A 9,866-nucleotide genomic window follows, 5' to 3' on the forward strand; every position below is an offset into this window, starting at 1 on the left:
GAGATGTCTAACACTAAGAAAATTTAAAATTAAATTGGAGAAATGAGAGGGGTAGTATATATTTGAAATTCTTGCCTTCAGGTGAAAGCTGAAGTTACCACAGTGGATGAAAATCCTTGAGGACATTGGAGGAAAAGAAAAGAAAGGAAAAAGAGGATATACAACTCAAATGGGGAAGAGTGAAGCAAGCCAGAGTCATCATCCTCTTCTTGATCTTGGCAGGGGACATCAAGATCCCAAGGTGAAGGACTGTTTTTGCCAGCTAAGATTTGAGGGAGCATATACAGGGAACATGACCTGGGAGTAGAGGCTAACAGAAAATGGAACAGTGTGAAGAAACATCGTTTATATTCTGTGGCTTAATCCCTTTCCTCTAAGAACTGAGCCCCATAACTTCCAAGCCCTCATGTTGGGTTGTAATAAATTTGTGGAGCTATTCTCTCAGCCTAACAGAGGAGTAGAGAAGCAGGCCAGAGCACTTCAGAGACAGGAATACTTTAATGTGGTAATAAGGAGACAATCAGTTTCTATCGCCAAATCCACGCATTTGAAGGGAAGTGTAACTGATGTGGGACCTGGAGTTTTTTGCATACTTTCTTAAGGGAAATGCTTCCATCTGCCTCTTCCGATATTGATTTCCCAGTGAAAACCCCACTCCTAAGCCCAGTGGGGGTCTGCTCAGGGCTTTGTAGGGGTGGTTATTGTCCTTTCACTCTTTATTCCCAGCAAGATTCTTGGGCTGCCAACTTTGAAGATGGTGCAACTGAACCCCTGCTGGCGGCCGCATCCATTAAACTATCTCCCCTTGCTCTCTTCTTAATCCTTTGCTCTTGATGATTTGTCACATCCTGGGGCCTGTGTCTTCTAGAATGCTGATTCATCCAGAAAGCATGCGCCAGGAGGTAAAAGCCTTGTCACATGTTTTGTGTCAAATCGGGATGTGTTGGGGGAAAGGGAAAGCTTTCATTTACTCTTTTGTAATCAACTCAAAGTTCTGCATCACTGCCAGGATTTAGAAACATTATTCCTGGAGGCAAGAGAAGGCTTTCCATCTGAAAGAACAGCTTACATACATCCCCTGCCTTACCCCACCTTACCCTATCTTCTACTCCCTCTAAGTGTGCACATATATGGGCTTTCTTTCTCTGTGGTTGTGCCATACCCTTTCCCCTTCTTTTTCTACAGACCTCTCTTCAATGCTGAGAGTTTCTGGCTCACTGTGAGGTCCTCAGAGAGGCCAGAGTACATGCAGAAACCCTGCTGTTTGGCCAGAGCTCTGAGGGGACTGAGCCAAGTATGAAAAACAGTCCAAGTTTAGAAACAATGAGTTAATAGTCCTTCCTGGATTGCATCATGCTGTTAGTGATAGCTAATCAAATGCTTCATTTAGTCAAATCCTGTTGGACCTTTGTTCCAACTGCTTTTCAAGGATCAGCCTTCCTCTGACCCTGGTAAATAGCCAAAGAAAAGCTGATACATGGAAAAGTTGTGAGATTTGCACAAAAGCCTACAAGAGGGAAGCAGATATGACTCAATGGATAGAGTATCCACCTATTGTATAGGAGGTCCACGGTTTGATACCCAGGGCCTCCTGGCCCCTGTGGCAAGCTGGCCCACATGGAGTGCTGTCGCGAGCAAGAAGTGCTGCCCTGCACAGGGGTGCCCCCACATAGGAGTGCCACTCTGCACAGGAGTGCCCCCCCATGCAAGGAGTTCCGCCCCATGCAGGAGTGCAGCCAGCCCAGGAGTTGTGCCACCCACATGGAGAACTGACGCAGCAAGATGATGCAACAAAAAGAGACAAGAAAAGAGACAGTATGAGACGCAATGAACTAGGGAGCTGAGGTGATGCAAGAGAATGACCACCTCTCTCCCACTCCGGAAAGTCCGAGGATGGGTTCCTGGAGCCACCTAATGAGAATACAACAGACACAGAAGAACGCACAGTGAATAGACACAGAAAGCAGACAAGGAGGGGCCGGTGGAGAGGGGAGAAATTAAAAAAGAAAAAAAAAAAGGCCCACAAGAGTTATATATACCCAAGCTGAGTAAAGAATCTGAGCCATCAGTGCTGAGATTCTATAGTAATATATTTTCAGGAAGCTGTTTGAGGCTTTTTTAATTTTTTAAATTTTTTTATTTTTTAAAGATACTTAGTTTTGTGTGATCTTTGTGTGCGTTAAAAATAAATAAAATGTATTTTTTAAAAGTAATAAATAAAGATACTTAGATTACATAAAGAATACATTAAAAATGTAGGGAATACCCATATGCTCCACTCCCTCCCCCTCCCACACTTTCCCACATTAGCAACATCCTTCATTAGTGTGGTGCATTTGTTATAATTGATGGGCACATTTTGGAGCATTGCCACTAAGTATGGATTATAGTTTACATTCTAGTTTACACTCTGTTTGAGGCTTTCTTGAATTGCTCTGGTTCTTCTCCATTTTTGCTGGAGTGGGTCCAATCTCTGTGGATCTGGAACCCATAAGATGTACACATTTCTCCTTTTGCCTCATGCTCCCTTCTCTTTAAAGGAGAATACACAGTGATGCGTCTTTTGAGTATACAATCTGGTACAATGAAAACAAATATCTTCTTATCAAAAGGTTGTTATTGCATATGATCATATTATATAGCTTTTTTTCAATTCTCTCTTTCCCTTTTAAAAATAATTCTCTAAACTTCCTCAATCTACTCCAAGCTGGTGTCTGCCCACATCACTCCTCTCAAGTAACTCTTACTCGTGACCTGCATGCTGTTTGCACCAAAGGACATGTTTTAGTCCTCATCTTTGTATATCTCTCAGAGACATTAAACACTAACCACCACTTACCATTTCTAGTAAAACAAACAATCTTTAGCTTCCAATACACCACTCTATTTGACCTCCCTCCTCTCTAACTGCTTCTTAGACTTTGACTTCCCTTCAGTCACTGACAACCCTTGACTGGTGAATTTCACAAGATTGCATTCTAGACCCATTTCTTACTCTATACTCACTCTCTAGGTGATCTCATCTGTACATATAACCTTATCAACTAAATATTGGAAATTCATAAATTTGTATCTTTAGGTTCTCCTATGAAATCCTAACTTTACTGTATATCTTCTCTTGTTTGTTCAAATGCACTATCAACTCCACATACCCTAAATAGATTCAAGACCTCTCTTCTGAAAACCTAGTTGTCCTCAGGTAGTCTCTGTCTCCATGATTGGCACTAAGAGTCATCCTTGACTCTTTCCTTCCTCCCCACATCACCCAATCCATCCCTAGGTCTTGTGGATTTTTCTCCTTAGAGTCTTCCAGCTATGTCTTTCCATTTTCACTGTTACCCACCTGGTCCACTCACCATCTCATCACTTCTTAACTGGACCCCTTATAAATGGCCTCCTAAATGGTCTTCTGCATCCAGTCCTATCCCTCCTGCAACCTTCTGTAGCCAGAGGAAACTTGCTCACCACCTTAAAACCCTTTGGTGGATTATTGGTACTCTTAGATGAAAGAGCAGGATCCTGGGCATAGCCTATAAGGCCCTGTTTTTCTAGATCCTTTCTATCTATCAAACTTCAAATTTCACCACCCTTCCCCTCACTCTCTGTACTTCAGTCATAAGGACCTTCTTTATAGAATAGGGTCTTTATACAGGCTATTCCTTCTGCTTGCTGCATTTGAGTTAACAGCTCTATACTTCCTAATCTTATCTCAAATGCTACTTCTTCAAAGAAGCTTTCCCTGAGTTCTGCTTAAATTCATTTAAATCTGCATATTTTGTGTGCTGTGTATCTTCTAAGATAGTATCTTAGTCAGCCAAAGGGGTGCTGATGCAAAATAACAGAAATCTGTTGACTTTTATAAAGGGTATTTGTTTGGGGTAAAAGCTTACAGTTAAAAGGTCCTGAAGAGTGCAGCTCAAGGCTGCTTTCTCACCAAAGTCAGTTGCCACAAGTGAAGCAAGATGGTGGGCAACTCTGCCTGGTCTCTCGGGTCTTCTCCGGCTCAGCTGCTCTGTTCTCTTCAGCCGCAAACTATCAGGCAAATGGATTATCTCTCTTCCTGAGGTTTTAGCTACTTGAGCCTTCTCCTTTCTGTCACGTGGCAAGACAGAAATGGCCAAGTTCTCTCTTCTTCTGTTCATCTTCTTGAGTGAGTATCTATTTATATCTGCCCAGCAAGGGGCAGGGACTCAACCTGAGTGACACCCTACTGATGTGGTCGAATCAAAAGCCCTAATCTTTTATCAAATAAACATAATATATTTGAATTTAATACAATCAAAGGGTATCACACTCAGAGGAATAGACTAGTTTACAAACATAATCTTTCTTTTTTGGGGGATTCATAAATAATATCAAACTGCCATAGATGGCTTCAACAATATCTCCCTTCTCTTATGTTCTCCTTAAAATGTGATGACATTCCTTCCATGTTGGTGGGGAGGGGGCTCTATGTTCTTTCCCTTGAATCAAAGCAAGGCTAGGTCATAAAAGTTGAGAACAATTTTGCCTGGTCTTTTATGAAATACTTGTTCTTGGAAGCAACCAAGAATCCTTATGGGGATGCTATATGTAGGTGTACTACCTGACACCTCAGTTGAGACCATGTCAATAGCCAGCATCAACTGCTAGACATGGGAGTGAGGAAATCCTCAAAATTATTCCAACCCTCTTAGTAGGTTCTTTATGGTTGGCCACATGTCCTCTCCACTCATTCAAAGTGTTTGAGGTCAAACCTGAGAAGAAGTGGCAGGACATCAGCATGATGCACATGAAGACCATTGGGGAGCACATTGTAAGCCATATCCAACAAGAAGTGGACTTCCTCTTCTGCAAGGATGTGGACCAGGTATTCTAAGACAACTGTAGGGTGGAGACCTTGAGCCAGTCAGTGGCTAAGCTACAGGCCTGGTGGTCTGGTGGCCTGGTGGTGCAAGGCACATCCTGACAACTTTACCTACAGCAGTCATGTTGTATTACTATGAGGCCATTTTGGGAGGAACACTCATTCATATTCTAAACATCACCCAGTAATGCTACAAGGGAATCCTCCAGGACAAGGAAAATAACATAGAAATATAGTGGCATGATGAAAGCCACCTAAACGAATATTACTTCTCAACAAATATCACTTCTCAACAAACTCATGAAAATCTTATCACCAGAATATTGCTGGGATTATCATATAGGCCTGAATTCAGATATTAAAACTGTCATGGTATCTTGGCAGACAAAAGAGTATAATTTGGTTAGAAATAATATTTAACTTCAAATTGTGCCAGTAGATTTCTGAATCTGAAAGAGTATTATTCTGGTTACTTCCTCAGAAAAGTAACACTTAATTTTCATTTTAAAAATACTAAAACACCAACACAACAAACACATCTATTCCTCCATGTAACTTGAGACTTGTAATAAGTGAGACTAAATCTGTGGTAATCAGATGTAAATTCTCAGTGGTTTCTTATCTAGTTTTAGTTTGGGGGAAATACTATCAGGTGAACCAAAATTAATTTGTCACAAGCAAAAAAAAAGTCAGTAATAAGTAACACTCTACATGTGCCAGATAACACACTAAAGAGTTCTAAGAGAAGTGTTTGGCAACAAGACACGGTTGGGGGAGGGTCGTCTCCTAGATTTCAAAGTCTTCTGTTCAAAAGACTGGTAGAGATTCCCAGTGGATATCATAATGATATTCTGAGTCATGGGATCTGAATGAGTCAGTGGGTGCTAAGAGTAAAATGGCAATAGAACCTCAAAGCGAGCATTCCATTAAATAGCAAATTAAGAGTGGAAATAGGGCTCATCACTGTGGGGCAGTGCCTCCTTGAAAGAGCAAAGTGCATGCAGTTGGCTTCTAAATACACTGTGGGTGCAGATGGTGAATGGGAGACAGCATGGGTTATCTCCAGATTCCTCAACCCCACAGCTATCAGAGTAGCATGGACAAGATGGTTCTTGTTTTGCCCAAGTCACATTCAGTCTGCCAACTTCTGCAACTTGTGTCTTCAAATCCTAGACAAGAAGTGGATGGTATCAGAGCGAAAAGAGGCCGGCAATGGATTGAAGAGACCTAGGAGAACCTGAACTTCATCAGAGGACAGTTATCAGCAAGGCCCCAGGCTGACTTTAACCCTCAGAGTCACTCAGGTCATCATCAAGGCCCAAGTTGAGGGATTGGAGTAAAAGCCCTCCCATCAAGTAACCTCTTATTTCCCCTGGTCCTGTGTACACCAATGGAGTATACAATTGTAACAACCATTTAACTGAATTTTCAAGTGTAACAACCATTTAGCAGCAAGGTTATTTGATTTTATAACAAAAGCATGAGGGGATAGCAATGGGAAACCCAGTCCATTCATGACTGAATAGCTTAACATTCAATTCCCTTCTCTAAGAGAATCAGTAAAATCCTAGCTATTATTTCAAGTTAAGCAATTCCGAGTAAAGGAAGTTAGGAGGCAAAACTTACATATGCACATGTTTATATTTTGCTAGTGTTCCAGTTTAGGTCATTTGTTCCCATTTTCAAGCAGCTTATTTAAAAGGTCATTGCACTGGTTTGATGTATAGTACAATGGGTTTCTTTGAAAAAAATGAAACTTCCATTTTCTCTACTGTTTCACTGCTGCCTCCTCCTCTTTAAAATTCTTGTCTCCAGGGTGTAGCTCAAGTGGTTAAGCACATGCTTCCCGCTTATGAGGTTCTGGGTTCAATTTCTGGTAGCTCCTAAAAACAAACAAATGATAAAACCAACTCTCATTGGAGAGCAACTATTCCTCCTATATATATAAAAAAATGTTTTGCCCCCTAAAACTGACAACCCAACAAAACAAAACAAAACAAACAGAAATCCTGAAAAAGAAGTGGGCTTTAAAGAAAGAAAAAGGAGAGCACAGGAATCTTTTCTGTAACCTTTGTCTTTGATCCATTCTGAAGTAGGGAGAGTTAATGGCTGAAGCCCTCCCCCCCAAAAATTATCTACCCTCAATGTTTAGAGAAAAGAGCTGTTGCTTACTTTTGAGGGACTATCTTGATTTTTTTTCATGTAAATTTAAATCCCAAATGGACAAATTCAAGATCTCTTTAATAGTTATTCTCAAATATTTTTTAAAATAAAATTCCATATTTACAATTAAAAAAACACTCCAAACCCAATCACCATGTTAAGGCAGGTTAGTCTAGGGAAAGAGGGAAGACAATCACAGCTGGGACCCAGCAGAGAACATGGCGTTGCGACTCTGCCCAGAAACTACTTGAGGGAAGGCCACTAACAAGAACAATGCTGGAAAAAACCCTGGAGACTCTGGGACCTTCTGGGTTTAGGAGGAAGCCCCAGATAACACCAAACAGAAAGACCTATTGGTTTCCTGAGAGCTAACAGGTGAGGATCAAAAGGCAATCAGTCGACATCCAGCAAGATGGCGGTGGAGTAAGGAGCTCCTAGAGTCAGCTCCTGCTACAGGGCAGTTAGCAAACACCCAGAGCTCCCTGCAGCTAGCTGAAGCATCTGTTTGGGGGCTCCAGGAGGCCAGAAGAGTATCCTGCAACATCCTTGGGGGAATGGAAGGAGGAGACTGCCCATCTGCAGGGAAGACTCATAAGTAGAGTGCTCCATGCTGCAGAAGCCGGTGCCCATCCTCCACTGGAGGCACAAGCCACCTCGGGAGCTGTTCCGTGGCTGGAATTGAAAGCTCCACTTCCCCAAAACAAGGAAGGAAGAGACGGTTGGGCACCAATTTCAATTATTGATGAGGAAACTCAGTGGGCTACAGTATAATCATGAGAACAGCTAAAGCTTGAGCCTGCCCAAGTCAGAAAGAGGCCAGGAGCTGCCATCTTAACTCCGCGCTTGGCACGAGGGGAAGTGGGGTAGACTGAAAATCCCAGTGCTGGTGGGGACCGGCTTCTTCCCATCCAGATCATATGGCAGGTCTAGCCTAGGTCCCAGTACCACTGAAAGCAGGGAGGAAGCTGCAGGGACCTGTGCCAGCCTCTCCAGGAAAGTACCAGCCAAGCCAAGGAGGCCAGTGATTATTCTACTCTGGCAGCATGAGCCGTCCCAGGAGCTGTTCTCTGATGGGAATTGTAAGCTCCATTTCCCAGAAACAGGGGAAGAGGAGCCGATTGGCTGCCGATTTCAGCTACTGATTGGTAGACTTGGCTGGCTAAGAAATAACCCTGGGAACAGGGGGGTGTGAACCAGCCCAAGTCAGAAATAGGCCAGTAGCCACCATTCTGACTCCGCCCCCAGCCTGAAGGGAAGCTGAACTGACTGAAACTCTCAGTGTCAGTAATGGCAGGAACCAGTTTCCTCCACGCAGATTAGCCTGCAGGCTGCCCAGGCTTCAGCCTTGCCTCTGGCGGGGAGGAGGCTGAGGAGCCCTGCACCAGCCTATATAGGTAACTGCAGGTAACTTTGGCTGCCATAGACTGAAAATCAGAAGTCTACCAGGGCAATTGTGGTCATCTTGGACCCACATTGCATAAATTGCTGCCCACACCTGCAGCTCCATCCCTGCCCCAGGCAGGGGAGAAAGGGATGTGAAACTTCATCAGTCTCTCTGGGCAACTACAGTCTAGGCCTGCACGTGGATTATTCCACATAGCTGTGACTCTGTCCCTACCCCTGGCAAAGGAGAAAGTTGGAAGAAGCTTCATTGGTCCCTGGTGCAATGAGGGCAGCTTGAGCCTCCACAGCTTACACCACCAACTACATGCTTGGCTCCTACTGCACCACCAACAAGGGAGAAATGATAGGAAGCCCTAAACTAAAGAGAAAAACTGCACCCAGAATAAAAACTCTAGGAAGCCAGATGCAAAGACACCAACCAAAAATTACAATCCACACCAAGAAACAGGAAGCTATGGCCCAGTAAAAGGAAGAAGATAAGCTTCCAGATGACATAAAGGAGTTGAGACAACTAATTACAGATGTTCAGACAAATCTCCTTAATAAATTCAATGACATGGCTAAAGAGATTAAGGATATTAAGAAGACATTGGGGGGGGGGGCAGAGGACTTGGCCCAGTGGTTAGGGCATCTGTCTATCACATGGGAGGTCCGCGGTTCATACCTGGGGCCTCCTTGACCCATGTGGAGCTGGCTCACGTGCAGTGCTTATGCACACAAGGAGTGCCCTGCCACGCAGGCGTGTCCCCTGCATAGGGGAGCCCCACTCACAAGGAGTGCACCCTGTAAGGAGAGCTGCCCAGCACGAAAGAAAGTGCAGCCTGCCCAGGAATGGCGCCGCCCACACGGAGAGCTGAAGCAGCAAGATGACTCAACAAAAAGAGACAGATTCCCATGCCGCTGACAACAACAGAAGCGGACAAAGAAACAAGACACAGCAAATAGACACAGAGAATGGACAACTGGGGTGGGGGGAGGGGGGAGAAGAGGAGAGAAATAAATAAATAAATCTTAAAAAAAATAAAGAAGACATTGGATGAGCACAAAGAAGAAGTTGAAAGCATACATAGAAAAATAGCAGATCTTATGGGAATGAAAGATGCAATCAATGAAATAAAAAAACATTGGAATCATATAATAGCAGATTTGAGGAGGCAGAAAAAAAGATTGGTGAGCTTGAAGAAATGGCCTCTGAAAGTGAACAAACAAAAGAACAGATGAAGAAAAGAATGAAAAAATTGAGCAAGATCTCAGAGAGCTAAATGGCAGCAAAATGCACACAAACATACATGTCATGGGTGTCCCAGAAGGAGCAGAGAAGGGAAAAGGGGCAGAAGGAATATTAAAAGAAATAATAGAAAATTTCCCAACCCTATTGAAGGACATGATATCCCTGTCTGAGAAGCGCAATACACTCCCATCCAAAAAAAATCCAAATAGATCAACTCCCTGA

This window comes from Dasypus novemcinctus, chromosome X, assembly GCF_030445035.2.
Source record: "Dasypus novemcinctus isolate mDasNov1 chromosome X, mDasNov1.1.hap2, whole genome shotgun sequence".
Classification (NCBI taxonomy): Eukaryota; Metazoa; Chordata; class Mammalia; order Cingulata; family Dasypodidae; genus Dasypus; species Dasypus novemcinctus.